The 17,140-nt window shown below is 41.7% G+C and overlaps 1 long non-coding RNA gene across 1 annotated transcript; it reads right to left on the minus strand.

Moving 5' to 3' along the window:
- Positions 1-4,712: 4,712 nt before the first annotated feature.
- On the minus strand, positions 4,713-16,310 carry LOC148124824 (uncharacterized). Its single transcript, XR_015744909.1, has 4 exons — positions 16,084-16,310; positions 15,907-15,997; positions 6,661-6,761; positions 4,713-4,882 (listed from the first exon to the last, which is right to left on the minus strand). It is a non-coding gene; the product is annotated as an uncharacterized LOC148124824 (long non-coding RNA).
- Between the last annotated feature and the right edge of the window lie 830 nt (positions 16,311-17,140).

Raw genomic sequence — 17,140 nt, forward strand, 5'->3', positions numbered from 1 at the left:
GGGGGGATCTCTTGAGGGGATGGCCCCACTTTGGGGGAGGTTTCCAGGAAAATAATGGATCTGTATGTTTTGCCTATAAGTTGTGGAAGTTCTTGATCAAGGCTTCTCCCCCCAGATGGAGATCTAGTGGGTTCTATATGCTTGGTCTGACTTCAAAGATCTTCTCCAGGTTGATCAATAAAAAGCATTTCCTTCAAAAGTTCCAGTGGTGGATTGGGCATCTTGAAGACTTGCTTTTCTTTGGTGGTTGCCCAAGATCATCACCCGGAGTCTCATCAACCCTTGGAGATAGAGAGAGAGAGAGAGAGAGGGCTGCTTTAAGCTGCTTCCAGCAATGCTGCCGAGAAAGCTAGTGAGCTGGGCTCAGAGCAGCTGGCTGCAGCTCCTCCTCTTTTCACTCTGTAGCTTGAGGGAGGGGAGAGGGCTCTTTCTAAGCAAACACAACACAACAACGTAGGAGTTTTCACACCAGATGCTTGAAAGCATTGTTTTCTCCCCATGCTTTCCCTGTCGGTGGTGCAAATCACAACCAGAGACACTGCTAAAAACCTGGTTCTGCCCTGCCATGTGCATCCTCTGCCCCAACCTGTTTTGTTTAGTGGATCTCAAGGAAGGTGGGTTGCCCCGGTCCTGAAAACCTTGTGATCCTGCAACTGAATCAGTGGTGGGATTCAATTTTTTTTTGCTACTGGTTCTGTGGGTGTGGCCTGGTGGGCGTGGCAGGGGAAGGATTATTGTAAAATCTCCAGTCACAGGTGGGATTTGCCGGTTCTCCAAACGACTCAAAATTTCCGCTACCAGTTCTCCAGAACTGGTCAGAACCTGCTGAATACCCACCTCTGGACTGAATTCACACACATGAACCCAAATGTGGTTTAGATCAGGGGTCTCCAACCTTGGCAACTTTCAGACTTGTGGATCTCAACTCCCAGAATTCCTCAGCCAGCTTTGGATTTCTGGGAGTTGAAGTCCCCAAGTCTTAAAGTTGCCAAGGTTGGAGACCCCTGGTTTAGATGACTTTGGCTTGGTGTGCAGTTGTAATTCAATGGTCGCTTTGGGAAGGAGATAGGATGACCCTGAAGCCTGTGGGAGACTCATCCCATCCTACAGATGTGCTTTGCTAGGTTGAGACATATAAACTGACCATGCCCCAAAGCTCCTATCAAGTCTGCTTGTTGTAAGAATGTGCTTGATGGCTTTATCGAGCTGGTGGCCTCTAAAAAGGAAGCTGATCTGGAGAAACAACACATTCCCCTTAGATGGATGCTGTAGAAAAAAAAAATTCAACTAATGGACTATAACTACTGCAGGGGGCGAAAGTCTGTCTTTTTCATTTAGTAGAAAAGAAGTGTTTGCAAGCTGGTGATGGAATAATGACTGTGCCGCTAGAGGCAGACTTAAGGGAAAGCCTTATGTCTCCGCCTGCTTTGATCCTCAATATGTATCTGTTAATAAACTTGCCTCGTACAAGCTTCCTATATTGCAAGAGCTCTATCTTTTCCTAAGGGAGACAGCTTAGGGAGAAAGTGACTTTTGAAAACTTCTCTCGAAGCAGAAAGTCTGAAATGATGTCAAGACCCTGGTAGCTCAAAGGAATCTACTGGAAGGTAAGAACTCAAAAACTTAGGGACAAAGGGATCCCGAGAAGGAATCGAGCTGAACCAGAGAGGATCCTGAGAGGCGATAGGGAATCCCCAGCAAAGCGAAGAGAACAAGGGAGCCAAGGAGGGACTTGAAAATCCACAGTAGATCCAGAGATCCCAAGAAGGGGTTGAGTACCAGCTGGAAAGAAGCGCATCTGGGGAGGGGATCGCCCCCATTTCCTGCAAGGGCAAAATGACCCCCGCTCATTTTAGACCTGACCAGGTAGAAGACCATCTGTGTGGGAAGCTCTGGGCCACCAATGAGAAGGAGCTGGAGAGGCTCATGTAGTTGCTGTGCTTCTGTGGGTCCTCTGGGCTGGATCCCCTGGCCAAGAGGTCTCTGGCCTCTGTGGTTGAGGAGGCCCTGACCCTCTGGCCACAGAGACAGATAACAACCGATAATCAGAGTTGGAGGGGACCTTGTAGGTCATCTAGTCCAACCCCCTGCCCAAGCAGGAAAACCTTCACCATTTCTGACAGAGGGCAGCCCAGTCTCTTTGTGAAAGCCTCCAGTGATGAAGCTCCCATAACTTCTGAAGGCAACTTCTGTTCCATTGGTTGATTGTTCTCTCTGTCAGAAAGTTTTCTCCTCATTTCCAGGTTGAATCTCTCCTTGTTCAGTTTCCACCCATTGTTGCTTGTCTGGCCTTCAGGTGCTTTGGAAAATAGCTTGACCCCTTCCTCCTCTCTGTGGCAGCCCTTCTGGTGAGACCCCCAACCCTGCAGCGGCGGAGACCCCCACATCCTACCATGGCATAAGAACCACCACCCATCCCAGCCAAGGAGACCCTGCAGTCGCCCAACAGAGTCTGACTAGAATGCACCTCAGCATTTGTGGGTTCCCATCAGTGCCCACCTGAACAGGGGCTGGAGAAAGCATAGTGGGAGCAGAGGGCACAAATAAACTCTGTACTTGCTCAGAAAAAAAAAAGAAAAAAGGACACAGGTAACTTTTCTCCTGAATGGGAACAACCAGTTAAGGCTCTAAGGCACTGTGGGAGTGTCAGGCCTAATCCTCTTGTAGCAAATCTAACTTAATGTTATGGCCGAGAATGGCCAGCGAAGCTGGTGGCAAACTCGGACAGTGAGGAAGTTGGGGAGGAACACGGGCCAGTCCTGGAGTCTGGGGGAGGCTCTGATGAGTGCTGTGCATCGGAGGCAGAGATGGGGCCAGGGCCATCTGACAGTTATCAGCTGACTTCAGAGTTGGACTTCAGTGGGGCAGAAGAACAGCTGGAGCCTGTTCCCAGTGTGCACATGGGCAGAGCTGCCAGATGAAGAGAACAGCTGAGGAACAAGGGTCAACTTGGGAGTAAAGCCACAGGTAGATGGTGAATGGCTCGTCCCTTAGAGTATAAAAGAGGAGCGAAAGGGGAGTGAGGCTTTGCAGGAAACAATTAGTTCACTCTGGCATGCTTGCCAAATATTGTGACATCTGAAAGGTATCAGCCTGGCCCCTCTCCAAGCCTGATAAAGGTCTGTAATTGGGAACCATCATGAAAGACTGTTGGCCATGACTTTCTTGGAGATGAAATTCATTGTAAATCCAATAAAAGGGGTTTATCGGGACGAGGACTCAGCTTTGGGCTGTTGGGGGAAGCCTAAGTCAGAGCACCTAATTCCACATTTGACCCTGCCTGCCAACCAGGACGGTTGTTCTCCAACAGATGGGCTGCAGTCCCCAAGGAACACCCAGGGCGGGATGCTAGATCAGCGAGAAGAGGAGCTATTGAGATAAGGAAGTCTTGCAAATACTTCCTGTGCATTTGGATTTATGGGATGGCTGGGACGATGGAAGATGTCAGCAAGGAGCCCACTTCCTTAAATGTGGTCCTTGACTTGATTAGACACAAGGACAGTTTTTTCCCAAATGGGATCACTCTGCTAAACAACTAATTCCTATAACACTGTCAAACTATTTAGTAAGACAATTACTATTCTTCTTCTCGCCCTTCCTATTACCTATCTCTTCCAATTTATAATTATAGCCATGTTGCTTGTATCTTTACAATTTATGTTGTTTTTGTTCTTTATTATGATTTTATTGCTCATAGTAACCTATGACTACCACCAAGTGTTGTATTTTGTGATTCTTGATGAATGTATTTTATTTTTTCTTTATGTACACTGAGAGCATATGCACCAAAGACAAATTCCTCGTGTGTCCAATCACACTTGGCCAATAAAGAATTCTATTCTATCCTATAATCATGGCTGCTAAATCCAATGGTCAAGTATTGAAGGAGTGGGTAAAGTATCTTATGCGAACTCCGCCAATAAATACTCCAATGTCTGAAATGATTATTTCTTGAGGTTTTTTCCCCCTTAGATGTGGCAAAATAAAGGCTACCCTGGAGCAGATCAAGAGTTCATTTTTAATTTCCGATCACGGCCCTTTAGTGCCTCTGCAAAACTCAGAAGTGAATGTTTTCTTTCGCTTCTCTCCTTGAACAATTCCCTCTGATATGAGAGCCAGCACTAAAATGATTGTCATTTTTTTGCCAGCCTGTTGATATCAGATTAATTTCATGGCTGAGGTAGCATCTAACAGCATCTGCTTCAGTAGTGGAATTCAAATTTTTTTACTACTGGTTCTGTGGGCGTGGCTTGGTGGGCATGGCAGGTGAGGGATACTGCAAAATTCCCAATCCCTCCCCACCCCACTAGCCTGCTTTCCAGCTCCGTTCTCCTGTGCAGGGCAACAAAAGAAGTACCCAGCCAATCAGCTGGGACTCAGGAGAAAGAGGAGGTTCTGATCAGTTCTGGAGAACCGGTAGCGGAAATTTTGAGTAGTTCGGAGAATCGGCAAATCCCACCTCTGACTGGCTCCGCCCCCCATCTCCTCTGCCTCCCAACACACATACATCCAGCGGACACCCTTGGCTGGTGCTGCTATTGAACCTGCCATGATTGCAACCTACATGAGACATTTTGAGGCATCTAAATAAATATATTGCCAGTTATTAAAGTAGTAAATGAAGCCTGCAACCCAGATTGTAGTGCTAGGTGATCACAAAACCAACCAGCTAGTCAAAAACAACAACAACCATATTCCAAGTGTGGTTGCATTCTATCATTCTTCTTCTCATTTTCATTTTTTATTTTATTCTTCTTTTCATTCTATTCCTTCTTTTGCAAACTTTGTCTTTTTCCATCCTTTTCAACACTTCCCACGTGTGTACCTTTGGTTTGAAGGTCAAAGAGAGAGAACATTGTCTTCCACCTTTCAGCTACAAAGCCTGGAATAAATATAATTAAACAAAGATTGTGCAACAAAAATCACAATGCACAAAATACGATCACAGGCTGCAAACTATCTGACAACCACGCCCAGAACTCACCTGAAAGTTTCACAGCAGCAAAAAAAAATCTTTATTAAGGGAGCACCAGCACCTTTATAAACCTATTCAGGCTTCAAGCTCAGGATCAAAAGCATTATGTTTTAGAATTAGTCCATGTGCTCTAGGGACATCACCATGGCATTATCGGCAACCATAATAAAGCAACCAGATCTTAGTAGAAAAAATTGAGATATTCACTAGATGATAACAAAGGACAGGAACTTTCTGTATTTCTTTGTGGCCATCTAGTAGGTTTCTTCTTTCTTTCTTTCTTTCTTTCTTTCTTTCTTTCTTTCTTTCTTTCTTTCTTTCTTTCTTTCTTTCTTTCTTTCTTTCTTTTTCTTTCTTTCCTTCCTTCTTTCCTTCCTCCTTTCCTTCCTTCCATCTTCCTTCCATCTTCCATCTTCTCTCCTTCCTTCCATCTTCCCTCCTTCCCCCTCCCTCCCTCCCTTCTTTCCTTTTTTCTTCCTGTTCCCTGTGTCCTTCTCTCCTTCCCTTCTATTTATCTTAATGCTAGCACTGTATTTCCATACACTCCTGTAGAGATTTACAAGTAAACAATTTGTAATCTTAGCTTCTGGTAGGGAAACTTGTACCAATCTTTGACAGGAGATTGTAACTGATTAATCCCTAAATTTGGACTGGATTCTAAATTTGTATTTTCTCAGTGACTATCCTATCATCTCTCTCTCTCTCTCTCTCTCTCTCTCTCTCTCTCTCTCTCTCTCTCTCTCTCTCTCTCTCTCTCTCTCTCTCTCTCTCTCTCTCTCTCTATCTATCTATCTATCTATCTATCTATCATCTATCCTATCTTATCCTATCCAAAACAATTTATTACAAATTGTGCTCTTAGTTCTCTTGAGGATCTTTAGCAGAAAAACTATCTCCATCTTCTCCTTAAAAAAAATATTTAGGAAATCAGATAAGGAGAAATCTGGAAGCAAAAGTACACACAAGAACTCACATATCTGAGTTCATATGTATATCAACAATGCAACATCAGAGGCGTTGAAATCTGCAATATAGAAAAAGAGGAAACCGGCAGGTTCCTATATCTTGATATTGCTTCATATTTTGGTTTGCACTTATTTATTGAAGTATGTATTGCAAGGGAATAACTTTTGGAATAGCAACTGGTAGCTTGTAGCCACGAAATAATATGCAGTTTAACTCCCCGGGCAATTTTGTGGAGATGGCTAAAGAAACAGCACAGAAAAAAAAAAATCTACTTAAGCTTTCCAGCATCTCTACCGTTAATCCTGATTACTGGGATATCTTTGCTTTGTTCCTATGATCATTTAACCATTTTAGTTTGCATTTCATTCTAGTTGGTTTTCTAGTGCTCCACCAGAAGATGGAGTTCTTGTAATAGATCACCAGAAAACAAACTCCAAGTAATTTGAAGCTGCAGGTGGTTGAGTCACCCAGTGATTGACACAATATTCAGGGCAGACAAAATAAGCCTTCATGCTGTTTTACCTTGAGGGGTTTGTTTGTATGGTTCAGTCATAATCCTGGTCCATTATGACTTTTGGCTGAGATTTATGAAAAGGGATGCAATTTTCCTCTAAATTCCACTTCACACATTTGCCCTTTTCCCCCACCCCAGACTATCTTTCAACAAAGCTTTCTATGTAATTTATATTAAAAAAAAACAGTTCCTTAACATTAATCACCTGAAGGTGAAGAGAATGAAGTCCAAATTTTCTCAAGGGTCTCACACATCTCTTTGGCTTCTTGGACAGAATATCAAGACAGGTTTGTTGGCTGGGTCAACCTACCATTACAAAACTGATGTCAATTAGAGAGTCACACCACTACTATAAGTGTCCTTTAGGTATTATGTATATGCCTGAGTGCCAGGAGCTTGTGTTTCAACAAAGCTTTTCTTCTCCTCTCTGAATTTGATTATGGCCCTTGCAAAGTAGCATTGGGGTTTCTCAAAAACCCGCTAAAATCTTGCATAAAACCACTTCACGGGGCTTCAGTGAAAAAAGCGACTCAGTGTATATTTGTTGGGGCAATGGGGAAATAGTCAAGTGGATACTCCTGGTAGAAGACCAACTTTCAAAAGACTCAGTAAGAAGATATAAACTGTGGAGAGTGGAGTGGAGTAGAGGCAGAGTAGAGTAGAGCAGAAGTAGAATAGAATAGGACAGGATAGAATATGAATTTAGGATAGAATTGAACAGAATAGAATAGGAATTTAGAGTAGAGTAGAGTAATGAAAGAATAGAATAGAATAGAATAGAATAGAATAGAATAGAATAGAATAGAATAGAATAGAATAAATAGAATATGAATTAAGGATCAATTGAACAGAATAGAATAGAAATAGAGTAGAGTAGAGTATAAGGAATGAATAGAATGGAATGGAATGGAATGGAATGGAATAGAATAGAATAGAATAGAATAGAATAGAATAGAATAGAATAGAATAGAATAGAATAGAATAGAATAGAATACAAAGGAATTTGTGATAATGGTGAATATTTTTAGCTCGGGTATAGAATGTTCATTCTCCAAGCTTGTGGGTTGGTTTCCAAACGTTTCATTACCAGGCTGGGTAACATCTTCAATGGAATTTAAAGGATGTCAGTGTCAGTGTTCTTCTTTTCATAAGGATTACAGGGGGTCAGTAGATCTTGTGATGGGCCTTATGATGGGTCAGGTGTGGGTGTGTCAAATGAGGATCTTGTGTGGGGGGGTGTCTTGTAATGGGTCAGATGTGGGTCACCAGTGAGAGTCTTGTGATGGGGAGTTATATCAGGTGAGGGTTATTGGGAGTTGAAGGGCTGGTTGTGGGGATGGGGGTGTTGTGATGTTACCTAGCCTGGTAACAAAACGTTCGGAAACCGACTCACAAGCGTGGAGAACAAACGTCCATCCTCACACAAGGAATTTATCTCCAGTGCATAAGCTCTTAGTGTACCTACAAACAACCAAGTGATATAATCACAAGATACCAATAGGACGAGGTAACAGGAAAGATGAGAAGGATAATATCAATACAGCCCTACTACATGGATAAATATCTTTACGCATAAGACACTGTGTCCTAGAACTGAACGTGAGAGAAAACAGTTATTTCTCTTGCTTCACACACACACACACACACACACACACACACACACACACACCCCTACACAAAGTTCTTGTGTAGTTGATTCTCTTTTCCATTGGGGTTTATTGGCTCTGGGGTTTTTTTTGGCTCTGCAAAACTCCTCTCATTTCACTGCGAAATTGTTTGTGCGCTCTTGGAAAATAATCTATATTTCATCCACGATGCTTACTCGTCCATCTACTTTCTGTGTTCTCCTTGGGGAACACTGCATACCTCCGCTGATAAAACAACATTTCTTTTCTTTCTTGTTTTTAACGACAGTGCTTGTTTTCTATGAGCAAATCAAAATGAGTGCAGAGAAAAGCAACCGAGATGATGAAGCGGCTAGAGACTAAATTGAAAGATTGAGGGAACTAAGAATGTCTGGTTCTAACTGAGAGAAGGGCTAAGGGTGAGATGAGAGCAGCCTTCCAGTCCTTGAGGGTCAGGAAAAGAGAAGAAGGGATCGATCTGTTCTCCAGAGCATCTGAGGGCAGGACAAGAAGTAACGGGTGGAAGACCATTAAAGAGAGATCCAACCTAGAAATAAGAAGAAACTTCCTTAAAGTGAGAACAATTGACCCGTGGAACAGCTTGCCTCCAGAAGCAGGAGGTTTTCAAGAAAAGTTTGGACAATCATTTGATATAGGGTTCTCCTGCTTGAAAAGGGGGTTGGACTATAAGACCTCCAAAGTCTCTTCCGATTGTGTTACTCTGTATTCTGTAAAAGTATTCTTTATTCTGCAAAGGAAATCTGTCACGGGGACCATATATGAACTTGTCTGTTTATATCCTGCTTTTATTACTTTTTAATAAATAATTCAAGGTAGTGAGCATACTTAATGCACCTTCCTCCTTTCCCCCCCACAACAATATTCCTGCAAGGTGAGCCAACCTTTATATCTAACATGGGACTAGAACCCACCATCACCTGGTGATTGGCCCAAAGTCACCCAGCCCACTGCACACACAATAATAATAATAACAGCAGCAGCAAGATCTTTTCCCAGCCTTAACCAGAGGTTTTGCAAAGATAATATAGATTCCCTCTTCCAAGGTTCCTTTATTTGTAAAGACAACAAATGTGAGGCACACTTTAGCTTTAAGAATGATCCTGGCTTGCCGTCATCCACATTGTTCTAGTGCATAGGTTCATTTTGAAAGAATTCGTGAATCATGTGCAGGGAAAACGGCACAAATCTTTCATTTCCCAAATAGGAGAGGAATTTGACGCATTAAGAACCCAGTTTGCCTGTGGCTCTTTTCCCAGTCTTATCAAACATTGCTTAGAGAAACCTGACAAGCGATGTTTGAAGTCCACAGCAACCGCAAAAAGCAGCCTGGGTTTTGCAGCCTGACTGCGGGTTCAAGGGACGTGGCAACAACAGATTTGCCACTGATTTGAACCTGAATATTCAAAGCTTCCCTCTCCTGCTGCTGTTCCATTTGGGATCTTTCTTTTGAGGTTGGCAGTTCAAACCTTTCTGTGCCAGCAGCGACTCTGGAAGAAGATCTAACATCGGCTGTAATCTCATTTTTTAAAAAATAGGCGCTTACGCTTGTACCACTGCTAACTAGTCTCCTCAGCTTCAGGTTGTGTCTCTCCAAAGAACAGTGAGGGTTGATTTCCTTTAAGATTCATTGATTTGACCTCCTTGCATTCCAAGACCTTTAATAAATCTGCTAAGGAGACTCTGGGAGAACCCAGCTTGTTTGAGGGTGACCAAGTGACTTTGGCCCAATTTTATCAATGTGCAGATAAATGAGGTGCTAACGGACATAGAGACTAGTTGGCCAATTTATATTTCTCAACCAGGTCTGCTGTTGTTGTTCAGTCACTACATGGAATAACAGACTTGGAAGGGATCTTGGAGGTCATCTAGCTTGAGCAGGAGAGTCTATTCCAAATATTAGCCTCTACCTAGGATCGAACTCACAGTTTCCTGATTGTGAGGTGAGAGGTCCACCTCTAGGCCACCGCACTGGATAAGCATACCTGACTCTTTGCGACCTCATAGACTACAACATTTGAGCCCCCCCCCCCGTGTTCCTCCTGGAATTTGCACGAATTCACATCCATTGCATTGAGGACACCATCTAACCATCTTCTTCTCTGCCATCCTCTTCTTCTTTCACCTTCCATCTTTCCCAACATCAGGGTCTCTTCCAAGGAATCTTCTCTTCTCATTTGGTGGCCAAAGCATTTCAGCTTCTGGATCTCTCCTTCCAAAGTACACTGGGGTTGATTTCCTTTAGGATTGACCGCTTTGACCTCCTTGTAGTCCAAGGGACCTTCAAGAGTCTTCTCCAGCACCACAGATCAAAAGCATCAATTCTTTGGGGATTAGCTTTTCTTATGGTCCAACTCTCACAGCAGTACATGCCTATTGGTAAAACCACAGCTTTGACTACGCAGATCTTTGTCAGCAAGGTGATGTCTCTGCTTTTTAATATGCTGTCTAGGGTTGCCATAGCTTTCCTTCAAACAATTTTATTCTATTCAAAAGATTAAAATCCACAACCCAAAAGAATAAAAACTGGGTCAAGACAAAACAGAACTAAACAAAAATATGAATTAAAACAAAAACAAAAGGCAAAAACATATATTCTCTCCCTTAGGTCAACACTGACAAATCTATTTGCAACAATAATATCTTCTAATAATATTTTCGTATTGAGAAATTCTCAATAAAAATATTTTTTGTAAAAACAAAAAAGGCATTTTTTATTGGGTTCCCTGGAGTAAGAGTTAAAAAGAAAATATTGTGAAACATAGAATAATAGTTGAAAGAGATGCTTTATCTAGTCCACAGGTCACCAACCTTTTAGACCTCTGGGACCACCAAACTCATTCTTTTAAATCCCAAAGCCCAATAATATGATTTTTTTTAAAAAAAGATAATATATTTAATATAAATTTTTAATTTTTTATATTAAACATAAACAATATTAAAAAATAATTTATATATACACACACACACATATATATGCTTATTTAATTATAACAAAATCATGAATGCTTAATCATAACAAAATAAAATGTTTATTGTAACAAGATTATTAAAGTTAGTGCAATTATTACAAAACATTGAAGCATTTAAATATTACACATGATATTTGTCCTGCTTGTTTGAAATAAGTTTATGGGTTTATGGAATTCAATTCTCCAGCGTTAGATTGCTCCCTCCACTCTCTCTTCCACCCACCCACCTAGAGACAACAGGTACTTGCTGCAGCCATCCGGCAGAAGCACGAGCAGCAGCTGCTTCAGGGGTGGGATTCTACCAGTTTGCACCTATTCGCTAGAACCGGTTGTTAACATTCTAAGCAGTCTGGAGAACCGATTGTTAGAAGAAATTACAGGCCTAATCCTGTAAGGAAGGCAGGAAGGAAACATTCTGGTGTTGCTTTCAGAAACTACCTCTCTGTTAACCCTTATTCCATTCTTGGCAGGACTAGACTTCCTGTCTCAGGAACATCTCTGGAGTTTTTTCCCCCTCCTTTGCTGGTACTTTGCTTGTGTGGAGTGACCATTCAAAGTTACAATGGCACTGAAAAAGTGACTTATGACCGTTTTTCACACTTACGACTGTTGCAGCATCCCCGCAGTCATGAGAGGCCAGGTGAGGCGATGTGTGCCTCGATGTGAGTGATATTGAGTTGGCCACGCCCAGCCAATAACATGACCACCAAGCCATGTCCACCCAGTCACATGACCACCAAGCCATGACCACCACCTAAGCCACGCCCACAGAACCGGTTGTTAAAAATTTTGAATCCCACCCCTGAGCTGCTGCCTTTCTTCCAGGGTCTTTAACCCCTGGCTTGCTTCTCCATTACTGCCACCTCCTCCTCCAGAACCCCTTTCTCCAGGTAGGGGAATTATGAACTAACTGAACGGCTACACTGATGACCCTGTATATCAGTGTAGCTGCTGGGTTAGTTCATAATTGTCTTTCTTTCCCACCTTCAGCAAGCCACTCCGGGGCAGATTTCCCTCCCCTGCCGTTAGTCTTACCTTCAAGTTCCAGCTCACTTGGCTCTCAAGGTAACTTTTGTACTTGGCCGAAGGGTAGTGATCAGCGGGTGGGCGGACCATGTGGGCGGACCAGGCTTGTTTTCCCACGTGGCGCAGACTAATTGCTTTCAGGGGCCATTTCTTCTGTGGCCCACCAAAATGTTGCCTGCGGCCCACTGGTTGGCGACCGCTGTTCTAATCTAACCTCCTGCTTGAGCAGGTGATCCTGTACAAACGGTTCCAACTTTGCAGTTTTTTTTCTCCACCTTGAGCACTTGAAGATGTGTGGACTTCAACTCCCAGAATCCCCCAGTCAGCCATTCACTAGATGATAAGCAATGCTGGTTGAGGAGTTCTGGAAAATGAAGTCCACACACCTTCAACTAACATTCTACCCCAACTTTTGTCAAGGCATGCATCAATTTTCTATAGGAAATAAATGGAAAAACAAAGAAAGGAGACATGCATCCATTTAGAAAGACTAAGGAATGTTTTTGCAAGTAAGTAAGAGTCCATAAATATTTGCTTTTTTTTTTTTGACGGCTTGTTTCTGCTGTTCCAACTAACAAACTCCATTCCAAAGAACTCCAAGACAATCAGTTCCTCAAAGTGCCATTTTATTAGAGTTGTCATATTTCCCACATCTGGGAAAACCAGAATCCCCCTGACATTTCCTGACATTTCCTTTGTTATTATTCCTTTTCAATGGAATTCAGAGATTGGGGGGGAAAAACCCTTTGCAAAAAAAAGCGGTCTCCAGCAGCAGAAAATCTGCCGATCCTTGTTTGAATATTGCAAAACCAGGTCTATACACATATTAGCACGTACATTAAAGAGTACAGTTTATACTTTCTTCATGGAAAGTTGGATTGAGTTAAAACATGTTGAGATTGACATGTTGGCTTAATCTTTGGCCTCTGCTTCTTATTAAACAATCCTGTATATAGTCTGCAGAAGAGGGGCAAAAAATCCTGGATGAAAATAGAAATTCTGGCATAACAAAGCTGGGAAGAGCAGTTTCCTTCTATATTTGCTATCCTGTTTTAGAACAAAACCAAAACCACTGAATTTGTTTTCTCTTAAATCAATTACAACATACTTATGTTCTGACCCAAACCTTGTTCCAAAGAAACAAACACAAAACAGAGGTTGTTAGATCGGGCCTTCTGCTGACGACATCTACCGGTGAGTATTGCTGGTTTATTTTGGATTGGGGGTGTTTGGGTTGTGTTTGGGAATTTTCTTCTTCTCTTTGCATGCTTGGGATTCTCCCCCCTCTGGTTTCTTTATTATTAATGTTTATTTGTGGTGTTTGTGTGCTGTCTGCGTTGTCGATGGTTGTTCTTGACCTAAGTTGGTCCATATGTCGCTTCCAGCTTCTCCCGTTGTTTGTTTGTAGTCGGTACGATCAGGACCCCGTTACTTGGGTTATTTTTGCCGGTACCCAGAGCGGGTCTCCTGTGAAGTTTTTTGCATAGACTGCGTCTCCTGGAGCAAATATTCGGTATTTGCTCAATGAGTCTGGGGGTTTCTCTGGGTTTTATGTGGGGTGAAGTCTGTCTAGCTGGGACCATAATTGGCTCTGTCGGGCTTTTATTTGTCATTGAATTGGGTGTTATTTGTTGTATTGTAGCATTTTATTTATTTTGTCGCATATGTCCCCGGTTTCAATTTTTTCTATTGCATTTTTTGTATAACGAACCATGCGTTCCACCTGCCCGTTCGCCACAGGACGAGCAGGTACTGTCAACGTATGTTGTATGCCCCGTTCAGCCAGGAATTTTTAAAATGGGATTACACTTATCCTTTTTTCCTTAGTAAGGAATGCTAAATTGTAATTACTGATCTGAAGTTACCCACTGAGTTCACAGTTGGATGAGGGCTTGACCTCTATCTTTCTCATCCTAGATTGACCCTTTGAACTTGGAACCACTTTTCTTCTTATGTTTTTTTTAACAAAAATGAATCGTCAATAGACATCCAACTCTTGTATAAAGGCATATATTTTGTACTAAGCATAGTGCACAAAATTCTCTGCTACAATGTCTTGCCTGTCAATGAGTTCTTTAGCTTCAACCATAATAATACACGGGCAAACAATCGATACAAACTCAAGGTAAACTGCTTCAAACGCGATTGCAGAAAATATGACTTCAGCAACAGAGGGGTCAATCCCTGGAATGCACTACCTGACTTTGTTGTTTCAGGCTCAACCCCTCACAGCTTCAACCTCAAACTGTCTACCATGGACCTCACTTAAGAGGTCCTTAAAGGGGCCATGCATAAGTGCAACAGCGTGCCTACTGTCCCTGTCTTACTGTCCCTGTTCTGGCCTTTACAACCACTAGCTGATTATAAGGCAGACAGATTAAACTCTACAAAGGCAGCCATACAAAGTGTCTTTATTGATTCATCAGGCATCCTCAAATATAACTCAGGGTTACATCGAGATTCATCTCAGTGTCCAATTCTCTGCATAGCTGACTTTATGGTGTAAAAGGATTGTTCTCTTTTCATTCTCATAATGATGGAGCAAGGGGGTGAGGCGCCAGCATGGTTCTGGGGTTCAGGCAAGAGTGAAGAAACCGCCCCCAACCCACCAAGTGGGTGACCAATCATTGACCAATCAGTATTACAGATGTGACCACATGACATTGACTACATTTTCCATGATACCTTAACTGCATTTACCATGATGCATTCCCTTAAGGGGACAGCTCCCAATTCCTAACTAACTATAAACTGTCTGGACAGCACAGTCCCCATTTATTTATATTTACTTCCTTTGTTCATGTATATGTTAATACTTATACTTGTCATCTTGTACATGTTTGACAGACAAATAAAATAAAAATAAAATAAAGGTGTTCTTGAGTTGAACTTGACTCAAGGTTATAGTCCCTGGGGTTTTCTAATGGTCTTCCACCCAACCAAAAAATCTGATATGTTCACAGCTTTGAAGTTATATGAAGACATCCTCCAATTATTCATTATCCTTTATTCAGCAAGTAAGAATGAAAAACAAGCAGGACAGCACAGGATGAGCTCTAAACTTTTCTTAATATGAAGGAGAAATCAAGACATGTCACTAAACTCCTACAAATAACAATGGTCTTCTGCATTGCCGTCACATGGTCTTCCAGAAAGCTAACAAAAGTTGGTGTTAACCACACTCCAGGGGGGGTGATGAGGGATGTGAGGGAGCCACAGCAGAATAGGCACACTGCCTGGGTCCCACCTGATGGAGACGGACAACTATCTTAATGGCCGGTCATCTATCTGATCCCAATCAGATGCATGGGAAGGAGCACATGTCTCTGAGGAATATGTGAAATAGTAAGCAGGAAAGGATTAACCTCCTTCCTAATTAGCCGAGAAAAACAATGGTTTATAAATGGAAGAAAGTTAGTGTGAAGCCCATTACAGCTGCTGACAATAAAAAGCAGATTTATTTAACCTCCTTATTGAAAGAAATGAGGAATTAACTTACAGCAATCTTGGCAATTGGGCATGTTTGCTTTAGCACTTAATTTACCTCTCAGTTCATTGGGGGAATTTTCTTAATCCTTTTACTAACCGCCCATTGATCTATTAGGGAAGTGGCTACCCATTTTGCTAATAAAGAAACAATATGTGGGCTTTCTTGCTTTGTAATAGTTTGCAAGCGGCTACACTTTTTTCTTAGGTTCCAAGGAGCCCATTAAAGGCAGGGGCTGTTGCTCTGTGTAACAGGTATATGTGAGAATAATATGATATATCATAAGTATTTCACATTCACTTCTTCAATCTTTCAAACCTTACCTGTGTATGATCTTTCTTGTGTCTAGCCAGGTAACTAAAAGGCACAGGAAGACCCCTGAAACAGTCTTCAACTTTGATGGAATGAAGAAATCTTCAGATTAAGGAATAATAATAATAATAATAATAATAATAATAATAATAATAATAATAATAATAATAATAATAATACTGGATTACCCCAGTGTCTGTGGAGACCTTGGTGCTCTCTGAGCTTGGTTGTTCTCTTGCAGATATTTCATTACCTGACTAGGTAATATCATTAGTGCTAGAAGGGTGTAGGATTGCTGTCTGTTTACATACAAGTGGATTACCCTATCGATGTTGGTGGGAATGATCTTGGTGATTAGGCTGTGGTTTACTGCTTGTTTGTTGCCTAAGTTGGTAGTTTCTTGATTGGCATGTTCTTTACAGCTTGGTTGTTGGTCAAGTGTTAATCTTGGTGTTAATCAATGGTAATTATCTGGGTGTTAATTGCTGGTGATGAAGTATTTTGGTTATTTTGTTTCTTTTTGCTCTTTTTGGTTATCTCTTTTGAATGGTATGTAGATGTTGTTCATCTCTATGTGCCTGTTGATGGCTCATTTATCAGAAATCCTGCTTCCAGGATTTCTCTAGTATTTTTGGACTTAGCTGGATCATCCTTGTCTAGGATGATCCAATGCCTCTAAGATGTCTCAGTGCCATAACTATTCATCAAAGTCTGGTCATTGGCGATCTGATCAAGATATGCTTTTCCACAAATGTACTTTGCCAGTAGAATGTACAAGAATTTTATCAAGAAAAACATGTTTAGGACTTCACTATCTCTTCATAATTTGGAACATCTTGTTCATGCGTACTTTGCCAGTTTCTAACCTTACGTAACCTTTTAACCCTTTATTTTATCATAGTTAGCTTATTGTACAACCTAAGCTCATGAATTGTTAATGCTTTATCAACACTAGGACTGATATCAAATTTTCTCATTTTTCAGCCCCTTTTCCTATAGTTCACCCCTGGTAAGACAGAAAGAGAATTCAGGAGGTTCAGCCCAATTTTTTTTCCAAGGGAGAGTTTCTAAGAAATCCAGATCCCCAACATGCTATAAAACTATTTGCAGCTTTGAGAGTCATCTTTATTTCCAGAGAATTCCAAGTAATGTTTCTCAAAACTAAAAATGGATAGTAACTGCCCTCCCCAGAGGAGGCGGGGGGACTGAAAAGTAAGCAAGAGTGTAACAGTAAATATTCTAAGA

Source organism: Pseudonaja textilis, chromosome 11, assembly GCF_049901715.1.
Source record: "Pseudonaja textilis isolate UNSWEBS1 chromosome 11, rPseTex1.2, whole genome shotgun sequence".
NCBI classification, from domain to species: domain Eukaryota; kingdom Metazoa; phylum Chordata; class Lepidosauria; order Squamata; family Elapidae; genus Pseudonaja; species Pseudonaja textilis.